Here is a 26403-nt window from a genome sequence, read left to right on the forward strand (position 1 = left end):
CACCACCAAATACACCATCTTTACATCAATGGTTTTTTGACATCACCATCCCCCTGATTACAATCATTACAGCAATCAACATCACACTCACAAAGCCCAACCACAAAAACTATCATCATGTAATCAACAAAAGCAAAAAATATAAACGCTGTAAAAAATTCACATCACAACACCACAAAGCACCATCATTACATCAATTATTCTTAACTTCAAAACCAACAGTTCCACAATAACCATACCCAACCATATCATCAACCACCATCACAATAACGTCGCCACAACCATCCACCATCAATAACCGAACCACTACCACTATCACAATAACGTCTCACAGCCATCCACCATGATCAACAACCTAACCACTACCACCATCACAATAACGTCTCACAACCATCCACCATCAACAACCACTACCACCTCACCTCCAGCATTTACTACCACCACCATCATTGCCATCATAATCATCCTAACAATCAACATGTCCTAATCATGATCACTATCATCATCACTACCACCACAATCATCATAGCACCACCGTAACCACCAGTAACCACTTCCACCACCATCATAATAAAAATCATCACAATCATCCCACCCAACACTCTCATTATCACAAAGTATCTTCAAGCATTACCATTTAAATCAATAAGAAAAGTGTCAAATAATCAATGTCTCATTGTTTTAAAGATGATTTTATATACCTCCCTAATGCGCTGTTTGATTGCACAGATCTAAACAATTATAATAACTTAATGCAAACACCATTAGCAAAGCAAAACCAAGGTATCAGCCATTGTGATTGTTACCAACTTTTTTTTTAATTAACAGAGGCAAACTACCAAACTACACTGTCAACAAAACCAAAACTATCATCCTTAAAAGTGACCTTTTCACAGATTTTGAAGTGTGTCCTTTAATGCTTTATATTGATAAATGTTAACATTGGATCTAAAAGCTCCAGTAAAAAACAAGAATATAATTTACGGAAAAAAAAAAGAGTAACCCTCAACTGGGTTCAAATCACTGACCCATGGAGTAAATGTTAGTAACCCTTAACTTGGTTCAAATCACTGACCCCTGGAGTAAATGTTAGTAACCCTCAACTGGGTTCAAATCACTGACCCATGGAGTAAATGTTAGTAACCCTCAACTGGGTTCAAATCACTGACCCATGGAGTAAATGTTAGTAACCCTCAACTGGGTTCAAATCACTGACCCATGGAGTAAATGTTAGTAACCCTCAACTGGGTTCAAATCACTGAACCCGGCTGGAGTAAATGTTTAACACTTAGACCACTCGACCATCTGTGCTTATTCAATGAGTGATGAATTTTATACTTATAGGGGCCTTTTCACAGATTTTGGCATTTTTTAACTTATTTATTAAATGCTTTATATTGATAAATGTAAACATTGGATCGTAAAAGCTCCAGTAAAAAATCAAGAATAAAATTTAAAAAAGGAAAAGAACATTGCTCGGAGCAGGTTTCGAACCAGTAACACCTGGAGTCCTGCCAGAGTCCTGAAGTAAAAACGCTTTTAGCCTACTGAGCTATTCCGCGGAGTACACATACTTCACGTATTTTATACCTTATATAAGCAATCTTCGTAGTTATACAAAATTTAACGACAAAAACAGAACTCTCCAAATTATTCAATCGTTTCGCGTTGCAACGCTTTATAATTTTTAGGTTTTATAATCGTCAAAAGATGCATATAATGGCTATATTAAAGCATGGTAAATGTTCAGTATAACTGTTTCCTCACAAATATCATAACTAACACGAAAATTTGCCAATCTGAAACAACTTTTTTCAATTTTGTCAATTTACCAAAGCGTGAAAAGATCCCTTTAATATCAGCAATCGTTGTAGTGTCACAAAATTTAACGACAACAAAGGCTCTCAAAATTATTTCGTTTTGCATTGTAACGCTTAAAAATGTTCAGGTGTTTAAATTGTCAAAAGATGAATATAATGGATATTTAAGAGAATGGTAAATGTTCAGTGTTACTGTTTTCGCACAAATATCATAACTACAACAAAAATTTGCGAATCTGAAACATTTTTTTAATTTTGTCAATTTACCAAAACGTGAAAAGGTCCCTTAAAAGAACAACAGCAAATATAGTTAATGCATAACATAATTCCTAATGCATATGACTATAAAATGTGAATTCACAAAGTAATTCACTATATTAAACAATCCCTTCTATGACCAATATATAAATTTACTGGATTGGAATTCAAAACAATAAAATTTAGCTTGAATATGACAACTTGACTTGTATTTCAAGTATTATATTTATTCTTCATAAAATAATGCAACATTTGTTTGAATAGCCAGTTTAAAAAATATTTGATATGAATAAAACGAAAAACATGGAGCAGCTGTGAAGAGTTAACATCAAAAGAAGATAACACACAAGAGACTATAACTACAAATGTATGGCTGATTTTAAAACCGTTCCAATTCAAAAATGACATTTCCATTTTATTTACATTTTTGCGTATAATTTTATATTTCATGTCAGCTTTTTCAATAAGTATTTACAAGTTGTAAATCAAATAATATAATAAAAACAGCCCACACAAGGTGCCACAAAATATATGTACTACCAATAAAGTATTATGAATGAGTGATATCAATTTTCTTAAAATAAAATTTTGCATAATGGGCTTTTAAAGCTCTGTAAAAAAAATACAAAAATATTAACATTACATATCAATGGTAAGGTAAGTGTCTCCAAAGATTTTTTTTTATAATAGTTAAATTAAAGCTTAATTTCAAACGACCTTTGTTCAATAAAACTTTACGGTATGTTTGTGGTAGGTTTTATAATCTGTAGAATTAACAAGCAAACAAGAGGTCATTCTCTGTGAAGGGTGAATTTAATAATGCTTGCTTGTTCAAGTTATATAGGATGTCTATGCTGTAAATTAGGTTATTCAAAATATAAGGAAAGCAGTAATGTAATCACTTTTTTCCCCTAAGTTTTTGCTTAAAACATTGAATAATTTTAATTGCATCACAATACTTATATCACACCATACACTACAAAGAAACATAACTCTTACCACCTTTCAAAAAGTTTAACATTTTCATTGATTATTTTCTTGAACATCAGGGAACTTCTTTTGTAATTGGCGAGAGCTACTGTAAAACATATATTATATGACAGAAACTAATTTTGGTTCATTTCCTTGTTAAAATGACACATGAATTTAAGTTTCAAGCAACAATTTAAGAACAAGCTTTTTTTACGTGGCCCAATTTGCGTCCTCAGACGACATATTTAAGGCTGTATTCCAACACAAACAAAACATTAAAAATGTTTTTAACACTGTGTTATGGAAGTATTAAAAAAAAAATATAACAGAAAATATCACTTTAAATCAGGATGTGCATTTTTACTGACTGATGTTGGATCAACTATTATTTGGCACTTAGAAGTTGTAGTCTATCACCTATGGTGATGGGTGGCATTTGCATACCAGGTGTCTTAATTTTAAATTGACATGTCACTGATGGGGCACCCTTTTTTACCAAAATGTAGCAAAAGTATTGTACCACATTGCACAAGTTGCATTTGTAGTTTGTTTTTTTTAAATCAATAAAAATCAGAAATTACATGTACACAAAATTACTCTCCTCACCAAAACAAGAAGAAACGTCATGCCAGGAAGATTTTGGTTTTACAGTATGTTAGTTGCATTTAAAATCAAGATTTGTCAAGAATGTGATTAAAAATGGCATTATCAGTAGTTCTTGATAAAATAGAAGATATTTGTTGGATTCGGTGGATTATAGATTTTTATTCACGAGTGATCATAGAAAATATATATTTTCTATGATCACAAGTGAATTCAAATCGATATTCCACCGAATCCAACAAATTTCTTTTTATTTTATGTTTGTTTTTTTTTACAGTTTATTTACATTGTAAAAGAGTATAACTTAAGAATTTCGCTGGGATAAAGACGTCATTTCGTCACAAAAATAACATCATTTCACAGTAAACAGTGAAAATTATCGATAATTTTCACTGTTTGAAACAGTGAAATTATCAGTTTTAATTCACTGATAATTCTCTATAAACCACTGGAATGCATAAAATAAATATAGAATAAAGCGAAGTCTTTGCTTAATAGCAAATAGGAGCAAAATTACCGAAAAGACACACAAATTTCGAAAAGTCAATTGCCGAATTTCCAAATCTGAATGATTTTCAATCGGCCAAAATCTGATTTCAAAAGGCCGATTTGGCCGGCGGCTGACTCTTATTGAGAACCCTGAATAATATAATAACTTAAATCATATACTTTTTGTTCATGAGATAGCGGGTAATTTTTTTAATTAAATTATAATGTACACAGCATGTATGCTTTATTCAGGCCAAGCATAGGTAGTGTATAAGCTGTTCACTTGAAGCATGGGCGAGCACAGTATAGAACATCTTAACAATTACACATTTTTTAAGAATACAAACATAAGGATACCCAGATATTTTTACCGATTACATTATAATTGTTGTTTTGGCAGCATGAAATTCCTTCAAGTCAAATAGCTTGTCTGTATGATAGGACTCTTGAGGTCTTTTATTGACATCTTCTGAAAATCAAAATGTTTAAATTTAAAAACAAATAACAAACTAACTTCTTCCATCTACAAACTCAAAACAATACTACACTTAGTTACTCCATTATAAATGGTTTACCATTGAACAACTAAAATGTCCTGTAAAGACTTTACTTTGATTCTTAAATATTCTTTATGATTATTATTAAACCTTAAAATATTTTAGTTTTTGTAATAAACTATAAGGTTTCCTAAAGCAACTCCTTCCAAGGTTTATATGCGCCCAGCGTTTACTGAAGCTGAGATGTATATATGATTTGAAGTTTCCTTATTTTTGTCTGTTAAGGTTTATATATCCACAATGAAATGTTTAGAATAAATCAATAACACGTAATTGTATCTTCTTTTGAACATGAACACATTTAGAAGTAAAAATTTAGTTTTTATCTAAATGACTCTTCATCAATTATCTTGATGAAAAGTAACAAAGCTTTGCATGCATTTTTATATGATCAATCAACACATTCATCACCAAACCTCATTTTGACAATTACATTGACCTAATTTAGGAATGAGACTAATGCTGAAAGTAAAAATTTTAATATATTTTAAAATATTACATTGAAAACCCCCCTGAGATATTGCAAATTTACTTCCACCCTGAAATGTGAGTACATTCATAAACATACACATAAAACATGATTATTCATACAAGATTTCTAATTGTCTGTTCTTTTGTATGTTTTGTGTATATGTTGAAAAGTTATATAACAAGAGCACCGCATAACTGGTTCCAACGCTTGGCTGCGGGTGCAGTTTTGAAAAAATGAAAGCTTGTCAGAATTCACAGTTACCTTGACCTTTTACCCATTGACCAAAAAATGGGTGTGGCGTGTTGAACTCATGAAGGTGCAGCTACATGTGGAGTTTCAATGTTGAAGGTGGAAGCACTTTCATTTTACAACCAATGTACAAAAGGTTAACAAAATGTTAAGTTTTTAGCATGACGCAGACGACACAACACGACGAGCTGGCTATGACAATACCTCGGGTTTTCTCCGAAAACAGCTGAGTTAAAAATAGTTTTCATACATTTAATTGCCATAACAAGAGCACCGCATAACGGGTGCCACGCTCGGCTGTGGGTGCAGATTTGAATAAATGAAAGCTTGTCAGTTTTTTGTTGTTGTTTTTTTAAGAGGTCACATTGACCTTTGACCTAGTGACCCAAAAATGGGTGTAGCATGTAGAATTCCTCAAGGTGCAGCTACAAATGAAGTTTCAAAGTTGTAGGTTAATTCACTTTGATTTTAGAGCCAATGTTCAAAACCTTAACAATATGTTAAGGTTTTAGTATGACATGGACAGGGGACGACGAGCTGGCTATGACAATACCTCGGGTTTTCTCCGAAAACAGCTAAAAACAAATCACTACAGCGTGAAACCTAAGTTACATGTGATTTAAAAAAAAAATCATCTTTTGTATGCCATTATATTGTAATTAAGCCAGGTTGTACTGGATGTGGGTTCAATTTTATTTGCTTACGATTCAATAACTACAAGAAATGGCGCTGCAGAGGCAGACGCGTATCCCCACGCCGCATGTTTGACCCAGGGGCACCCCAGGGTTGGTAATGGGGCCATGCATAGTTGAGATTGACCGTATTGTCATAAGAGAAGTTCAGTATCAATTAGAAGTGAATTGGTGTAGAAATGAAGAAATTATAGTAAAAGGCAATTTAGGATGGGTGTTGCCTATGTGGGCGGGGTGCCCCAGGGTTGGTTATGGGGCCATGCATAGTTGAGATTGACCGTATTGCCATAAGAGAGGTTCAGTATCAATTTGAAGTGAATCGGTGTAGAGATGAAGAAATTATAGTAAAAGGCAATTTTGGGTGGGCGTGGCCTATGTGGGCGGGCGCCCCAGGGTCAGTAATGGGGCCATGCATAAACCGTATTGTCATAAGAGAGGTTCAGTATCAATTTGAAGTGAATCCGTGTAGAGATGAAGAAATTATAGTAAAAGGCAATTTTTGGTGGGCATGGCCTATGTGGGCGGGGTGCCCCAGGATTGGTAATGGGGCCATGCATAGCTGAGATTGACTGTATTGTCATAAGAAAGTTTCAGTATCAATTTGAAGTAAATCAGTGTAGAAATGAAGAAATTATAGTAAAAATGAAATTTTGGGTGGGCGTGGCCTTTGTGGGCGGGCCGCCCCAGGGTTGGTAATGGGGCCATGCATAGTTGACATTGACCGTATTGTCATAAGAGAGGTTTGGTATCAATTTGAAGACAATCGGTGTAGAAATTAAGAAATTATAGTAAGATAAGCTAAAAAAATGAGTGAAAATCTCTGACCTGGCCCCGCCCCAACCCCCATAACTTTTGACCCAGGGGGACCAAAATTCCAAATAGTGCAGGGTCGCACATATGCTCATAGCTACCATGTGTGAAAGTTTCAAGGTTCTAGTGCTTATAATGAAGGAGGAGATAGTGGCCAGGACGAACAGACAGACGGCGGAGAAGACCACAATATCCCCACGCTTTTCAAAAAGCGTGGGGATAATAAAAAAGAAAATAGACCACATTTTTAAATGCAACAATGTTATGAATAATTAGTTAACAGCCTAGGGTACTGGTGATCCAAAGCAAACAAAATTTAATGTGATATAACTTTAATACAAATTGTTTTATAATAATTTATGTTACAGTTATTCAGTGTAACTATTAATTTCACCAAATTCCTAAAGGATTCAGGATTTTTGGGAAATGACTGTTTCACTTAGGGACCTCACAAATGCCTAATGACTTTACTTCATGGTATTCCTAGTTTCACAGATTGACTGCAAAATATACACAAAAGCCAATTTGTTAAAATGCACAATATGTTAAATCTGCAGGTTGATATATAATGTCATCATCCAGACAAGCGAGTGCTGGCAGAAGTGTCTCCAGAATGAGGCGTGCCGCAGCGAGCGCAGTGGCCTCTTATCAGGCTATGTAAGTATTCTTTTTCCTTGCAACTAGTTTTCTATTTCCAGATTTTAACTGCAGACTCTTAAATTACAGACCACTTTATAACCCAGAGATTAACTTGGTTCCCATAAATAACCTATTTATATCCATAAATCTCCCACTACGTAACAAAGACTAGTACCAGACTTTTACTATAATCCCAAACAAAACAGCTGTGTTAAAAATCTTATACATGTAACGACCCATTTTGTTTATAAAAATGTTGAGTCATTGAGTCTCTCTTCAGACTCTTCAAATTTTCACAGATTTTGGCATTTTTAGCTCGTCTATTATTATTTTTTTAAATTATGAGCTACCGGTATTGTCATCACCTTGGCGTCGGCGTCAGTCGGCGTCCGGTTAAGTTTTGCGTTTAGGTACATTTTTCTCATAAAGTATCAATGCTATTGCATTCAAACTTGGAACACTTACTTACTATCATGAGGGGACTGGGCAGGCAAAGTTAGATAATTCTGGCTTGCATTTTGACAGAATTATGTGCCTTTTTTATACTTAGAAAATTGAAAATTTTGGTTGAGTTTTGTGTTCAGGTCCATTTTATTCCTTAAGTATCAAAGTTATTGCTTTCATACTTGCAACACTTACTAACTATCATAAGGGGACTGTGCAGGCAAAGTTACGTAACTCTGACTGGCATTTTGACAGAATTATGTGCCCTTTTTATACTTAGAAAATTGAAAATTTGGTTAAGTTTTGTGCTAAGGTCTTTTTTTTTCCTTAAGTATCAAAGCCATTGCTTTCATACTTGCAACACTTACTAACTATCGTAAGGGGACTGTGCAGGCAAAGTTATGTAACTCTGACTGGCATTTTGACAGAATTATGTGCCCTTTTTATACTTAGAAAATTGAAAATTGGGTTAAGTTTTATGTTTAGGTCCATTTTTTCCCTAGAGTATCAAAGCCATTGCTTTCATACTTGCAACACTTAATAACTATCGTAAGGGGACTGTGCAGGCAAAGTTATGTAACTCTGACTGGCATTTTGACGGAATTATGGGCCCTTTATACTTGAAAATTTGGTTAAGTTTTGTGTTTTGATCCACTTTACGCCTAAAGTATCATAGATATTGCTTTCATACTTGGAACACTCGCAAACTATCATAAAGGGACAGTTAAGGACAAGTTGCATAACTCTGGTTGTCATTTTTACCGAATTATGGCCCTTTTTTGACTTAGTAACTTTGAATATATATGGTTACATTTTGTGTTTAGATTCACTTTACTTCTTAAGTATTAAGGGTATTGCTTTTAAACTTTAAATACTTTCATGCTATCATGAGGGTACTGTACCTGGCAAGTTGAATTTAACCTTGACCTTTGAATGACATTGACTCTTAAGGTCAAATTATTAAATTTTGCTAAAATTGCCATAACTTCTTTATTTATGATTAGATTCGATTGATACTTTGACAAAACAACTCTTACCTGACATACCACAATTGACTCCGCCCAAACCATCCCCCACGACCCCCCCCACCCTAGAATCCCCCCCCCCCATTATTTTTTTTTAAATTAAAGATCATCTAATAAATGACCACCACACCCTCACACTATACCCCCCCCCCCCCCACCCCAAAAAGTATTTTTTATGTCCCCGGTAATTGGTGGCATATAGCAGTTGAACTGTCCATCAGTATATCAGTCAGTCTGTCTGTCAGTCCGAAAAAAACTTTAACATTGGCCATAACTTTTTCACTTTTTAAGATAGCAACTTGATATTTGGCATGCATGTGTATCTCATGGAGCTGCACATTTTGAGTGGTGAAAGGTCAAGGTCATCCAAGGTCATATGTCAAATTTATGGTGTCTGTCCGTCCGAAAACTTTAACATTGGCCATAACTTTTTTAATATTGAAGATAGCAACTTGATATTTTGCATGCATGTGTATCTCATGGAGCTGAAAATTTTGAGTGGTGAAAGGTGAAGGTAAAGGTCATCCTTCAAGGTCAAATGTCAAATATATGGCGTCTGTCCGTCCGAAAACTTTAACATTGGTCATAACTTTTTTAATATTGAAGATAGCAACTTGATATTTGGCATGCATGTGTATCTCATGAAGCTGCACATTTTGAGTGGTGGAAGGTCAAGGTCATCCTTCAAGGTCAAAATAAATAAAAAAATTAAAGCGGCTTCTCATGAAGCTGCACAATTTGAGCAGTGGAAGTTCAAGGTCATCTTCAAGGTCAAGGTCATCCTTTAAGGTCAAAGGTCAAAACACAAATAAAAAATTTCAAAGCGGCATTATCATGAAGCTGCACATTTTGAGTGGTGGAAGTTCAAGGTCAAGGTCATCCTTGAAGGTAAAAAAAAAAAAAAAAAAATTCAAAGCGGCATCCTCTTGAAGCGTCACATTTTGAGTGGTGGAAGTTCAAGGTCAAGGTCATCCTTCAAGGTCAAAGGTCAAAAAAAATAAGTGAAAGCGGCGTTCTCATGAAGCTGCACATTTTGAGTGGTGGATTCAAGGTCAAGGTCATTCTTCAAGGTCAAGGTCATTCTTCAAGGTCAAAGGTAAAAAAAATAATAATTTCAAAGCTGCGTTATCATGAAGCTGCACATTTTGAGTGGTGGAAGTTCAAGGTCATCCTTCAAGGTCAAGGTCAACCTTCAAGGTAAAAAAAATAATATTTCAAAGCGGCCTTCTCATAAAGCTGCACATTTTGAGTGGTGGAAGTTCAAGGTGAAGGTCATCCTTCAAGGTCAAAGGTAAAAAATAAATAAATAAAAATAATTTCAAAGCAGCGCAATAGGGGGCATTGTGTTTCTGACAAACACATCTCTTGTTTTTTTCAAACATGGTTAAAAAACACAAATATTTATTTTTATTATTTTATTTTTGAAATTCCGTCCAACCATCCCACCCAAGAATCCCCCCCCCCTCCCCAATTTTTTTTTTTTTGCATTTTTTTTCATTTTTGGAAGAGATAATGTAATAAATGGCCAAAGCCCCACACTATACACCCCTCTCCACTCCACCCCTCAGTGGCCTCACACTTCTTTGGGGGAAGGGGTCCGCACCCTTTCGCGGCGTTTCCCTTTTTGGGGGATTTTTTTACTTACTCTCTCATTATTACATTTGTACATGTTTGCACTATATTCATTGCATTTTTCATAATTTAGTATGTTTGCAAAGATTAAATTGAAATAGAATTGAGATATAATAATCATGAGACACATCTTTCTATTTAAAAACAAGGGGAAAAAAGTATACTTTTCAGGTGGGGGACTGCCGCCGAATTTAGGCGGCAGATTTAATAGATTGAGGGCCCTGACCCCTCCATCCTTTGTGATTGAAATTGAAATAGGTCCCTACACCTTTAAAATGAAAAATAGATGAGCGGTCTGCACCCGCAAGGCGGTGCTCTTGTTTGAAGTTTGTCATTAAATGCTATAAATTGATAAATGAAAACAATGGAAATAAAAAGTTCCAACATAAAACAAAAATTAAATTAAAGAATTAAACAATGGAAAAGCTTTGTCCATATGCAAATTCACACCAAATATGAAGGTTACATCTGAAGCGACATAGAAATTATGACCATACCCAGATTTCGAAACCTAAATGCGGAACCTAAGTTCAAGGTCAAGGGGGTCAAAATTTGTGTGCGTATGGAAAGGTCTTGTCCATATACACATGCATACCAAATATGAAGGTTACATCGGAAGCAACATAAAGTAATGAGCATTTTTCAAAACCTAACCGCAGATTTCGAAACCTAAACGTGGACCCTAAGTTCAAGGTCAAAATTTGTGTGCATATAAAAAGGCCTTGTCCATATACACATGCATACCAAATATGAAGGTTACATCTGAAGCCGCAAAGAGGTAATGAGCATTTTTCGAAACCTTAATGCAGATTTTGAAACCTGAACGAGGACCCTATGTTCAAGATCAAGAGGGTCAAAATTTGTGTGTGCATGGAAAGGCCTTGTCCATATACACATGCATACCAAATATGAAGGTTACATCTGAAGTGACATAGAAGTTATGAGCATTTTTCAAAATAGTGTGACAGACCAACAGACTATATGATCACTTACCCTTAGAGTTAGTCTTGTGCTTAAACCATTCAGCCATCCGTGCTAAAATGGTACTATATGTATTTTATACTTAATATAAGCTATCCTCTTAATATCACAAAATATAACACTAACAACTGAACTTTCCAAATTATAACAATTGTTTCGCGTTATTATAACTTAATAATATTTGGGGTTTCCAATCGTCAAAAGATGCATATAATGGATATTTTAGAGCATGGTTAATGTTCAGTACTACTATTTCTTTGCAAAAAACATAACTACAACGAAAACTTGCAAATCTGTAAGAATTGTTTTTAATTATGTCAATTTATCAAAACGTGGAAAGGTCCCTTTAAAAACCAACATGTTTATTTCTACCATTCTCATTTAAGCCATTAAATTACATGCTGAAGTATGTCCCTATGTCTCAATTAAAAGTGCTGCAGTCTGCAGCCCTTTTAATTTCAGGCCATCGTATGGTTTCTATGAAGCCCTTTAAATTTCATACCTTAATTTCTCAAATAGTCTCACTGCATGAGCCCCTTTAATTACATACCATTATTTAACCACGAGTCTCAATGAGTCTCAAACCTGAAATATAATCTTTGTTTCACTTCAGCGCTTTTTGTGCCCCCCTTCCAAGAAGAGGGGGTATATTGCTTTGCACATGTCGGTCAGTCTGTCGGTCGGTCCGTCCGTCCACCAGGTGGTTTCCAGATGATAACTCAAGAACGCTTAGGCCTAGGATCATGAAACTTCATAGGTACATTGATCATGACTCGCAGATGACCCCTATTGATTTTGAGGTCACTAGGTCAAAGGTCAAGGTCACTGTGACCCGAAATAGTAAAATGGTTTCAGGATGATCATTCAAGAACGCTTATGCCTAGGATCATGAAACTTGATAGGTAGATTTATCATGACTTGCAGATAACCCCTATTGATTTTCAGGTCACTAGGTCAAAGGTCAAGGTCACGGTGACCAGAAATAGTAAAATGGTTTCCGGATGATAACTCAAGAACGCTTATGCCTAGGATCATGAAACTTGATAGGTACATTGATCATGACTCGCAGATGACCCCTATTGATTTTGAGGTCACTAGGTCAAAGGTCAAGGTCACGGTGACCCGAAATAGTAAAATGTTTTCCGGATGATAACTCAAGAACGCTTATGCCTAGGATCATGAAACTTCATAGGTACATTGATCATGACTGGCAGATGACCCCTATTGATTTTCAGGTCAAAGGTCAAGGTCACGGTGACCCAAAATAGTAAAATGGTTTCTGAATGATAACTCAGGAATGCTTATGCCTAGGATCATGAAACTTGATAGGTAAATTGATCATGACTCGCAGATGACCCCTATTGATTTCGAGGTCACTCCGTCAGAGGTCAAGGTCATGGTGACCTCAAAAATAGTAAAATGGTTTCCGGATGATAACTCAAAAAGGCTTATGCCTAGGATCATGAAACTTGATAGGTACATTGATCGTGACTGGCAGATGACCCCTATTGATTTTCAGGTCACTAGATCAAAGGTCAAGGTCACAGTGACCCGAAAAAGTAAAATGGTTTCCCGATGATAACTCAAGAAAGCTTATGGCTAGGATCATGAAACTTCATAGGTACATTGATCATGACTGGCAGATGACCCCTATTGATTTTCAGGTCACTAGGTCAAAGGTCAAGGTCACAGTGACAAAAAACATATTTAAAAAATGGCTGTCACTACAACTGAGAGCCCATATGGGGGGCATGCATGTTTTACAAACAGCCCTTGTTATTCCAAACTTGAACAGGTCCAAGAGAAACACTGCAGCCTTATTAATTTTAGACCTTAATATGTCCCTTAGTCTCACTGTCTCACTGCAACCCTTTTTTTAATTACAGATCTTTAGCAAGTCCCCTTGCTTCACACTCAATAATGTACAGTCACTGCATGACAATGATATCAAAACTGACACGTTTGTATTACAACTGTCTGTTGGTCTGTTGGTCTGTCTGTTGGTCTGTTTGCGCCAACTTTAACATTTTGCAATAACTTTTGCTATATTGAAGATAGCAACTTCATATTTGGCATGCATGTGTATCTCATGAAGCTGCACATTTTGAGTGGTGAAAGTTCAAGGTCAAGGTCATCCTTCAAGGTCAGAGGTCAAATATATGTGGCCAAAATCGCTCATTTTATGAATACTTTTGCAATATTGAAGATAGCAACTTGATATTTGGCATGCATGTGTATCTCATGGAGCTGCACATTTTGAGTGGTGAAAGGTCAAGGTCATCCTTCAAGGTCAGAGGTCAAATATATGTGGCCCAAATCGCTTATTTTTAACCAGGTTTTCCGAAGGAAAAAACTGGTTATTAGATTGGCGAATGCGGGCGGGTTGGCTGGCGGGCGGGCGGAACAAGCTTGTCCGGGCCATAACTTTGTCGTTCATTGTGAGATTTTAAAATCATTTGGCACATTTGTTAACCATCATTAGACGGTGTGTCGCGCGAAAAAATTACGTCAATATCTCCAAGGTCAAGGTCACACTTTGAGTTCAAAGGTAAAAAATAGCCATAAATGAGCTTGTCTGGGCTATAACTATGTCATTCATTATGAGATTTTAAAATCATTTGGCACATTTGTTCACCATCATGGGACGGTGTGTCGCACGAAAGAATCACGTCAATATCTCCAATGTCAAGGTCGCCACGACTAAAAATAGATTTATTTTAAAACAAACTTACAAAGGGGGTTAATTTTGTTTGTTCATTTCAAAAGTTCAGTTTGAGTTGTCTCCCTTTATCAGATTTTTTTTCACAATGAAAACCTGGTTTTGTGACAATTTTGTCCCTTGTATAAATACTTTTGCAATATTGAAGATAGCAACTTGATATTTGGCATGCATGTGCATCTCATGGAGCTGCACATTTTGAGTGGTGAAAGGTCAAGGTCAAGATTATCCTTTAAGGTCAGAGGTCAAATATATGTGGCCCAAATCACTTATTTTATGAATACTTTTGCAATATTGAAGATAGCAACTTGATATTTGGCATGCATGTGTATCTCATGGAGCTGCACATTTTCAGTGGTGAAAGGTCAAGGTCATCCTTCACAAGGTCAAGGTCATCCTTCAAGGTCAAACATCATATAGGGGGACATTGTGTTTCACTTACACATGTTGTTAAAAGTAGGGTATGCAGTGATATTTTTTGCTCAAATTTACAGTCGAATTTCGGCTGCTTCCCAATCGCAAAAATACACGTTTTTTCCCAAAAATCTGACCAAAATTTCCCCCAAAAAAGCCCAACTTCCAAAAAAAAAAAAAAAAAAAAACAGAAGTGATATTGTTTTTAAGTGCATGTTCACTGAACAATATCACTTCTGTTACTTATAATCCTATTTATAATGCTTAATTTTTCCCAATTTCATGGTTTATGGCGCTATTTTTCCCAATTTCACTGTTTATGGCGCTAATTTTCCCAATTCAAATGGCAAAGGCTGTAACAAATTAAAGCAAAAAAAATCACTGATAGTATGCAGATATTTCTACACAAGTGCTCAGGCAAAATGTTATAATCATCATGAATGCTCTTCCCTACATCATTTACATACCTTTGCCAGGAAAATATTCAAAAATTTATCTCTTAAAAGGTTTGCATTAAATTTTACTCTTACAAATTGTCCATTGAACAGTATATCAAACAGTACAACATAGAAGATAATAATACAATCTGTGTTCATGATATGACCATGTATATATTTAAGTCACCAAGCTCAAGATGCAAATATCAACTAATTGCATCGGATAATGCACATTTCGTTACTCACTGCTGTAATTGAAACATAATGTCACACTTTCAGATGGCGAACAGGCTGATGTCTATCTTACAGGACATTAATGAGAGGGCCGGAAGGCCTTTGACAAAAGGTAATCTAATAACAGACAGGATATAATGACCAAACAGACTCATGATTTTACAATATAAAATATGAAGGTTGAATATTATTTTGTGATGCCTGTGTTTTTATTCCCCGGGTGTAACCAGGAAGTTTGAAGGCAATTGGCCTCTTCAGTCCTGTCATTTCCACCTTATAAAAACGTTCTTTTGCACTTAAGCTTTGATACTTTCATCAAAGTCTCAGCACATTCAGATCATCAGCCTTAATTTTAACCTTGACATATACGGTAACTTATTTTGGACCAAGGCTTAGTCATATTGACCAATACATCAAAACTGCCTAGGAACATTAGTCAGCATCGTGTTTGCCTTGTTTATCACAGGCAGAACGTGCCACAGCACAGATCTTTCTTTGTAGTTCTTTGTAATTTAATTATCCAAAAATGTGAACAATCACTTTTGGGTGAGTCAAACTTAAAGAAACAAAATCATGAATGTCATCTGATAAAAAAAAGTTTCTTCCCTACAGAAATTAACAGAATTGCAACAGGTTTTAAGTATAAAATAAGCAAAGTAATATATTAAATGATTATATTTCTGGATCAAGTCAATAATTAACCACAGGAGGGGTGCCCAAAATATTTTTATGTCCCCCACTATAGTAGTGGGGGACATATTGTTTTTGCCCTGTCTGTTGGTTGGTTGGTTGGTTGGTCTGTCTGTCTGTCTGTTTGCGCCAATTTTAACATTTGCAATAACTTTTGCAATATTGAAGATAGCAACTTGATAATTGGCATGCATATGTATCTCATGGTGCTGCACATTTTTAATGGTGAAAGCTCAAGGTCATCCTTCAAGGTCAAAGGTGAAATATATGGGTCAAAATCGCTAATTTAATGTACACTTTTGCAGTATTTCAATATTCAAGATTGCAACTTGATATTTGGCATGCATGTGTATCTCATGGAGCTGCACATTTTGAGTGGTGAAACAGAGCTCCAAATAAGGGTTGTATTTTCGATATTACAAATTATTTTCCAGTCCGTTACGTATTTATTTTAAAATCTTGTCGTACCATTAAGACATACAAAATTAAGTTACGAATATTATTTTTACATCGATTCGTATCGATTTTTATTGAGTTCTTTTTGCGTATTTAAGATCTTTGCGGTGAATATATAGAATGGTTATCGGGTTTGTTTAACAAAGCGCATTTTTTCTAATAAAAGCGGCGTATACAGTCTTTCTGTCAAAAAACAATGGCGGCGCCCAGAGAGCGTCCTAAAAAACTGCAAAGCGTCCAAAAACACGATTTTAACATATTGTACGCAATGTGAGCCGAAGTTAAATGTTTAGAAAGACATTATAGTAAAGATCTTATACGATGTTGTATGTTCAGTTGCCGACACAGTCGGAAAAGCTAAACAAAAACGCGACACGACGGGTCCAAACTTAAACACACAAAAAAACATTGAACGAGTGGAAGGGACAAGTCCCGTGGCTAATCGTTGAAAAGATTGAAGGGGAGATCCGTTTTCATTGTGAAATATGTAAAAATTCATCAAAGGCATGCAATCTAAGCACAGTTTGGGCATATGAAGGTATTTAAAGAATAAAATTGTATAATACTGAAAAGACACTGTTGAACTCGTATAAATAAAGTTGCTAGTATGTTTATTTTGATTTTTTTTGCATGAAAATAACCATTATTATTTATTTTTAGGTCATTTAGAAAAAATATGAATTATTTTCCAAAACTAAGTAGTAACGTTAAGAATAAAATTTCAGAGTTAAGAATTCTTTTTGAAAATCTGGTAGTAAATTAAGAATTTCACAAAACCTTATAGCTCTGGTGAAAGGTCAAGGTCATCCTTCAAGGTCAGAGGTCAAATATATGTGGCCCAAATCGCTTATTTTATGAATACACTGCAACGCCAATATATCGCGGTTGGTGGGGTCCAAAGATCGTGAGCGCGATATATCCGGCGCGCGATATAACTCGAGACATGTCTAACTCAATTGTATTGCGGTTAACTTCTCAAATTTCCCCAATGTTTTCATTTTATATACAGCGCTGCTGCATATTTGTTTTGTAATAATTGCAAACCAATTATACAATAAACGTTTTCATTACTACATAAGTATCTGTGTATTTATAATAAAAACCAAAATGTAAATTATGTTTTTCATTTTCATGTACGATCCCTTGCGAATCAGCTAAAATGGAAAATTCTTGCCGTAAAAAACCTTATAAAATGCATTGTGCATAGATTCGAATTTACCCTTAGCGTAACGGTAATGATACCGTGTGTTTGAATTATATTTTATTAAGAGGAAATGTCAATGCCACATAATTCGCGAGATACCGCGGTACTTTTGTTGAAATTTACAACGAAACTTTTAACGGAAATTAAATTATCGCAATGTTACACCGGCTACGAAATTTTTATTTACAAATAAATACACCCACGCAATTTTCGCGCGCTTTTTATCAGGACAAATAAATTCATGACCAGTACCGAAATTTAACGATCTATATACCAGTTAACTGCCATTATTACCTTTGCAATGACACTAATTGGATATTTCCTAAGTGTTAAAAACAACCCCAGCCTTGTGTAAACAACATTGTCACTAATCGACTGTTTTTCACGCTTCACTGCGTGCCATAGTAAGCCGCGAAATATGGGGTGTTGATACTAGCTAGAACCAGTTTTTAAGTTAGCGAATTCTCAGATTTAAACATGTCATTTTGTGATCATGCTCGTCGGATTTTTGGGAGCCATAGCCAAAGCGGGATATATTGGACAGCGCGATATAACGGCCCGCGATATATCGGCGTTGCAGTGTACTTTTGCAATATTGAAGATAGCAACTTGATATTTGGCATGCATGTGTATCTCATGAAGCTGCACATGTTGAGTGGTGAAAGGTCAAGGTCATCCTTCAAGGTCAAATATATGGGTCAAAATTGCTCATGTAATGTCACTTCTGCAATATTGAAGCTAGCAAGTTTATATTTGAAATGCATGTGTATCTCATGAAGCTGCACATTTTGAGTGGTGAAGGGTCAAGGTCATCCTACAAGGTCAAACGTCATATAGGGGGACATTGTGTTTCACAAACGCATCTTGTTTATATTTTATTTATATATTTATATATATAATGAATCAACTACACACCAGCTGTTTTCAAAAGGTTATTAAATAATTAATCAGGAAAAATTAACATCACTACCATTGATCCAGCAGTATTTCGATACCAGCCCTCAGAAGTTGACACTCACGGTACAATTTTTGGTTGGACACAAGTATACAGATCGTTTCAAACAGCAGAAACACAAAGATTACATGACTGTCAAAACGGTTACTGTAAACGTATAGAAATTTGTCGGTATGAAATTTCGTGGTTTAATAAAAAACAACTAATTCGTTGACACGTAATTTCGTGGATTTCAAATTTTCGGGGAAGATTGACAGTCATAATAATTAAACTTTTCTAAAACAACCAGAGTAATAACGAAGAATAATCTGCTAATGTGTGTTGACAGCAAGGCGTGTGATTAATGTGCACTGAAGCATGAAAGTGTTGCCGACCATTGTCGATAAGAGCGAATAAGCGGCGATCTTGTGTGTCCCCGCCCGCTAAATGCCATCAATGTTGTTTTGACAATATTTGCAATTCTCTGCTCAATCGGTCCCCTAGTAGAAACAATTGAGTAATAAGGTCCCCAAAATACAGGTGTGAAAACCGTTTTGTCTCTTTTAACTTTAATTGGCACTAATTGACATATGTGATAAATGTACAAACTGTTAATTTGACGACATCACGTAAAAGAGAACAATCGTTGATGTACAGTTTAAATTCCGTGCTTGATTTAAAAGTATTATAACCCAAACACTTATCAAGAAAACAACATATTTTATTACCTAGCATATCTCAATCAAATATCTCTGATAACCGAAAACAATAGAGAATGTCCGCAATGACATTCGGAAAAGACCAATTTCGGATTAAAATTGTAAAATAATTGTTGGTACTTGAATTCGTGGTTCAGCGGAACAACGAAATCCACGAAAATTCGTACCACACGAAATTTAATGGTTTTACAGTATTTCCCATTCAATTAACATTAAAGCCACACACCTTGCAATGAAATACATGGCATAGTTAATTTAAGTATAAATAAGAAACATATTTAATCTATGCCAATTAGAATATATCTGGTGGTTATAAGGTAGAAATCCATTTTTTTGCGCTTTAAAACTTAAAAATAATTGCATTTGTCAAAATGGACATATACGTCAAGAAATCCTACTTGGGCTTTAAAAGCCGGGTACCATTTGAAAAATAATAAATTACTTGCTAACTAGGCTATAGATTTAATTATATCTATGCCAATTAGAATATATCTGGTGGTTACGTAGAAATCCTTCTTTTTTGCGCTTTAAAACTTAAAGTAATCGCGTTTGTCGAAATGGACGTATACGTATAGAACTCCTTCTTTCGGTTTTAAAATTAAAAATAATAATAAATTACTTGCTAACTAGGCTATAGATTTAATGACAATTTTGCACACTTTCAAATTGCATGTATATATGTATTGATAAACATGTATTTCATTTCAAGGTGTGTAGCTTAAATGAATCGATAATAATACATTTTATAGTCATTCACACACCATCCAAGTGTTTTTCACTCCGACTTGTAAATAAACCACCGAGAGGTTTATTTTTTTAAATAAGTATGGGAATCCCCATCATTCAATAAAGCAATGTGTTCGCCGATGATGCGTTTGCTATTTGTCTTTTATTGGTGGGGCGGAATTTCCTGAGCATCTAATTGGTACAAAAGTAAGTGAGAAATTGATGAAAACCAACCAATTGTATTTTGTGCACAGTTTACACAATCTCTGACGTCCTCAAAGGGTTTCCCAGAGTCAAAACAGTATTTTTCTGTTTAGATTTTGTAATCGCAGAACAAAAGGCGGGATAAAATGGTGTTTGCCATACTTTTTCCATAACAATCGGTATTGTAACCAATTGTAAAATGTTTATTGTGCATGCAGGTGCTGTTTATCTACCGTTTAATGACTTGGTTATTGAGTTTTAGCTCTTTAAAGTGATGGACATGGAAAATCTCTATGTGGACACACTTGTGTCCGACCAAACACGATTTTGAAAATGGGTCAGCTTCTGAGGGCTGGTATCAACATACTGCTGGATCTATGGTAGTGATGTTAATTTTCCTGATGAATTATTTTATTAGCTTTCAAAAATAACCGGTGTGTAGTTGATTCGTTAAAAATTGTTCGAGTTACATGGTTTACAGTAAAGATGGTCTAGTTTTATGGTAAACTAAGTTGAACTCCTTGTCTCTATTATAGCATACTAGTATATATATATATAAAAAGAGATGTGTTTGTCTGCAACACAATGCCCCCTTCTGCGCCACTTTGAATCCATAAATTTGACCTTTGACCTTGAAGGATGACCTTTACCTGTCACCACTCAAAATGTGCAGTTCCATGAGATACACATGCATGCCAAATATCAAGTTGCTACATGTATCTTCAATATTGCAAAAGTTATGACCAATGTTAAAGTTTTCAGACAGACGGACGGACAGACAGACAGACAATTCAAAAACCATATGCTACCCTTCGGAGGCATAATTTTTTTTTAGCTCATCTATTTTAAAAAAAAAAATTATGAGCTATTGTCATCACCTTGGCGTCGGCGTCCGGTTAAGTTTTGCGTTTAGGTCCACTTTTCTCAGAAAGTATCAATGCTATTGCATTCAAACTTGGTACACTTACTTACTATCATGAGGGGACTGGGCAGGCAAAGTTAGATAACTCTGGCGTGCATTTTGACAGAATTATGTGACCTTTTTATACTTAGAAAATTGAAAATTTTGGTTAAGTTTTGTGTTTAGGTCCATTTTATTCCTTAAGTATCAAAGCTATTGCTTTCATACTTGCAACACTTACTAACTATCATAAGGGGACTGTGCAGGCAAGGTAATGTAACTCTGACTGGCATTTTGACAGAATTATGTGCCCTTTTTATACTTAGAAAATAGAAAATTAGGTTAAGTTTTGTGTTTAGGTCCACTTTATTCCTACAGTATCAAGGCTATTGCTTTCAAACTTCAAATACTTTCATGCTATCATGAGGTTACTGTACCTGGCAAGTTGAATTTTACCTTGACCTTTGAATGACCTTGACTCTCAAGGTCAAATTATTAAATTTTGCTAAAATTGCCATAACTTCTTTATTTATGATTAGATTTGATTGATACTTTGACAAAACTACTCTTACCTGACATACAATAGACTCCACCCAAACCATCCCCCGTGCCCCCCCCCCCCCCCTCCCCCCCCCGATTCCCCCCCTATTTTTTTTTTTTTTTAAGATCATCTCACAAATGGCCACCACACCCTTACACAATACCCCACCCACCCCCCAATTTTTTTTTTAAACGGTAAAAAAACACAACTATTTATTTTTATTATTTTATGTTTGAAATACCGTCAAACCATCACACCCAAGAATCCGCCCCCCACCCCCTTTCCCCACCCGAATCCCCCCCCCCCCCAATTTTTTTTTTTTTTTTTTGTAAGATCATCTCACAAATTACTACCACACCCTCACACTATACCCCCCCCCCCACCTCACCCCCCCCCCCAATTTATTTATTTTTTTGAAACGGTTAAAAAACACAAATATTTATTTTTATTATTTTATGTTTGAAATACCGTCCAACCATTGCACCCAAGAATCCCCCCCCCCCTGATTTTTTTTTTTTTGCATTTTTTTCCGCTTTTGGAAGATAATGTAATAAATGTCCACACCTCCCTCCTTTGTGATTGAAAATGAGAGTCCGTTCACCTTTAAAAAGAAAATAGATAGCGGTCTGCACCCGCAAGGCGGTGCTCTTGTTTTAAATATGGACTTCCCTCCTGTGAGTTAACCCATAAACAAAGCTCTTTAACGGGCTCCACTGAGCAAACAAATGTTCTCACCACTTTATTTTGCTACTTAAAAATGCTGTACTAAAGGCCTTTCTTGTCTATTATTTTGACAAAATTCAAAATCTTTGTCACCATTACATTGCATACAATAAATTGTCTTAATACAAACTTAGCATAATCATTGTAAAATGTTGAAAATGTCCATTGTGCAATACTTAATTTCAGCACCTTCATTAATTCTGCCAACATTATTGACAGTTTGTATAGGGTTCCAAAAACATATAGTATTGTATTACAAATGTATTACAGTAACTTTTTAATTGAATTCTGCTGGATCCTGCTAGTAGCTTCTATCCATAATAACCTTTATTATATACCTGTTTAATGCTTTTAACAAAATACAGGTTGTATCAATCATTGAAATAAAAAATCCCGTATTACGCTACTCGCTGTTTCCAATTCCGTATTACCATACTAGCCGGACTACTTCAACCTATTTAATGACGTCACATTACACGCACCGAAAATAGAAATATTTTATATTACGAAATATATTGCATAGCACATCGTGTGACGTCATTTCTGTGACAAAACACAATAGTTTTATCTAAACTCTGTAAGGACATGTCGGACGTGGTGTTTTTTAACAGTAAAATATGTGTTAAAAACGTATTTTGGAGTGTGTGTTTATCATGCATAAATGTATATTTCGATAGGAATACAATAAAATAGTGTGGTTTAAACTAAGTTTCGATAAAGACATGGGAGATAGAAGTGGAAGTGCATATCGTTTAAACATTTTTGTTATAAACATCGCATTAAAGTTGTCAACTTAATTGTTATAAAAATTGGATTAACGATGGCATTAAGGTAAGCGTGTCGGAAACCTGTGTCTTCCCGGTTGGAATGTTTACACGTTAATTTACATAAACTGTATTCATATGTGTCTTAAATAAACTATGGCGTACCGTTTTAGTCATTGTTTTGTCAGTTTTGTTAAAGTAAAAAATACATTTGTTAACTGTTTTCGTTAGTTGTATATAATAAAAGGAATATTACGCTAGTCAATTGTTCCAAGAGTTTGTGTCACTCTCGTGGCTTGTGCTATTTCGCATCACACTCGAGGCTCCTCCTCTCCTTTGATACGTTATCAGACAAGCCTGACTCCAGTGATACAAACTCTTGGAACAATTGACTAGCGTAATATTCCGTATGTATCTGATTATATATAACAATTAACTGCCGTTGGATTATTCATGTAAAATTCACCATGATTGAAAGGAACTAATAAGTGATAACAGTATAGTGGAATATAATTTTAACTGATAATTGAGAGATTTTGACAGTTTTCAGCCAAAAAGTCACATTTTCACATTATGCAATGTGTTTTTTTTTCATTAATTTTGCTGTGTTATATTTGTTAACATTTCAGTGTCAAAATTGTGAAATGTTTGTCCATGGCAGTTCTCTTGGAAGTAAAAAGAACCTTGTGTAAATTGATTGCACAGAATGTACATGCATGAAGAAAACTTCAAAGAAAATCAACAAAATATTTGTTTCAGACATGACTGAAAGAAGGCTCACATTGTTGGAACGCCAGGCTTCCCACGTAAGTGCAGGTCGAAGTGACGTGGGTGAACAAGTAGCATACATGCCAGACGTCCCGATCTCGGCGGGACAGTCCCGCTTTTGGGCCCTTTGTCCCGGCGTCCCGATATGAGACGATTTGTCCCGACATTCGTTAAAAAACGATGTAAGGTCTATAGGTTCCCAATAAAATTCGCTATTCAAGCTCTGTTTCGCTAACACTTACCACCGCTAATCCCTTTATTGCCCCCAATTAACAATCCGATTCTACTTCTCGTGTGTACCAGTGTTGTTTATGACACCTTATCAGCGATTTATCGGCTAATTATTGATTTTATCCGGCATTCACACCATGGTGATCTTCAAGATAGTGGTCGCTTATTGCTATCGATAGTTGTATTATAATGAAATAAATGTTGAAAATGTGTTTGTTTTTGTCTTTGTTTGAAACGATTTACAAAACAATTGTTTTGTAAAATTAACTCTACGTCATTAATAAGTCTTTTACATTCAATGATTAGTTCCAAAATAGCGCGATAATCCGATTGTGCAATATACCAAAATCGCAACAAACAGTCCAATAAGTGATACCCATCCTGTCTAGTGTAATTGTGTGTAATTGTAATAAAAACAACGAGGTGCTATGCATGACAGTTTGACCCTACTCCAATTAAGTTGTTGGCAGTTAAATTGAACACAAAGACGGTTTGCTTCCACCAAAGACCTACCTCAGAAATGTGTACGGCCGCGCATTCTGTGTCAAGCTGATGTAACTGTTCGGTACTAGTTTACTGTAACCCGTACTTTCAGTGTACTAGATAACCTCCCCTGCGTTAATGTTTGCCATTGAACGTAATATAATGAGTATTGTTGTCGTAATGTTCCAGATTTTGTACTCTAAAAAGATGAATATTATCTTCGTTGTTTGCTATTGTCTTATTTAATAAACTGTTATTGTTATGTTTTAGATTTCATGCTTCATATCAGATGTTTTATGTCTTGAATAAAAGTATCAAGAGTTTTTGTTGACTATACTGACTACAGTAAAGGTGGAATGATAGATCGTTTTAGGTGTCTTGCTTTTTGGTCAAATGTCCCGACAATTTTTTATGGAATGTCCCGCTTTGGACCTAAAAAATTCTGGCATGTATGCAAGTAGAGGTGAGAAGCACTCGACAAGGCTTATTATAAAGAACACCACATTAACAAAAAACAATCAAGACATTTTCATAAAAAAATTAAAACTCTTTGCAATGACAATGATGAGTTGGAAACATTTATGCAACTAATTAAGACTGGTAACATCTTCTCATTTAAACATAAATGTGTTTTAAATAAATCTTTTTATTTCAACCTAAAACCAGCAAATGCCCACCCCCCACCCTTCTCTTATAGCTTCATTGTTTTGAAATCAGGATTGCTCTAACAGTGTCTATTTTGTTCCAAGATGCATAGAAGATAGTGACTGATATGTTGTGTTTATTTTGTTTACAATCAGCCTTGGCAACTGAGGACATGATGGAAATCTCACAGTCATCAGTTCCTGTTTTCGGAATAGACCCTACTAGTTTGTCAAGTGGGAAGAGAACTACTCCTATCAAGAGGAAACGACTAAGTATGAAAGTTGAACATCAGTATTATATAGATATTTGTTAGTTTTCGTATATTTTTTTAGGGAGGCTGTTTTCGGACAAAGCCCGAGGTATTGTCATAGCCTGCTCGTTGTCCGCCGGCGTCATGCTAAAACCTTTACATTGGCTCTAAAATGTAAGTGCTTCCACCTACAACTTTGAAACTTCATATGTAGATGCACCTTGATGAGTTCTACACGCCACACTCATTTTTGGGTCACTAGGTCAAAGATCAAGGTCACTGTGACCTCTAAAAGAAAAATCTGTTAAAGCTTTCGCAGTCGAGCGTGGCACGCGTTATGCCGTGCTCTTGTCCTAGATAATTATGCTCTTGAAAATAAATCCAATGTTTAGAGGACATCAATGGAAAACCTGAAACCAGTGCAAACCCTTCTTTAACAGCTTTCTTGTGCATAGGGCATAACTATAAAGTCAAAACCTGATGGCTCAAACTGGCTTGTTTCTAATTTCAGGTTGGCTTGAACTTACCGAGAAGCACCAAATTTTTTTATTGATATATATTCATACAAATTTCTGTTGGTTGGCTTGAATGTGGGGGGGTCTAATTATTGGATGGCTCAAATAGTTTTTCCTGTACTGGTCACAATTTTCACATGTTCTTTTGTTGGTTTGGCTCCAACTTGCTTTTTGTTATAAAGCTGATAATCAATTAGAAGCC

At 35.4% G+C, this 26403-nt stretch overlaps 1 protein-coding gene across 4 annotated transcripts in view; it reads left to right on the forward strand.

The window, feature by feature from the left end:
* The window catches only part of LOC127857092 (transcriptional regulatory protein AlgP-like), a 70993-nt gene that overhangs the window by 34697 nt on the left and 9893 nt on the right, over window positions 1-26403 (forward strand). For all 4 annotated transcript variants that reach the window (XM_052393450.1, XM_052393451.1, XM_052393449.1 and 1 more), the window contains 4 exons: window positions 7480-7579; window positions 15493-15559; window positions 24069-24115; window positions 25592-25708. The gene's annotated coding sequence lies outside the window, so the exon portion shown is untranslated. The remainder of the gene's footprint in view (window positions 1-7479; window positions 7580-15492; window positions 15560-24068; window positions 24116-25591; window positions 25709-26403) is intronic.

Source organism: Dreissena polymorpha, chromosome 14 (assembly GCF_020536995.1).
Source record: "Dreissena polymorpha isolate Duluth1 chromosome 14, UMN_Dpol_1.0, whole genome shotgun sequence".
Classification (NCBI taxonomy): domain Eukaryota; kingdom Metazoa; phylum Mollusca; class Bivalvia; order Myida; family Dreissenidae; genus Dreissena; species Dreissena polymorpha.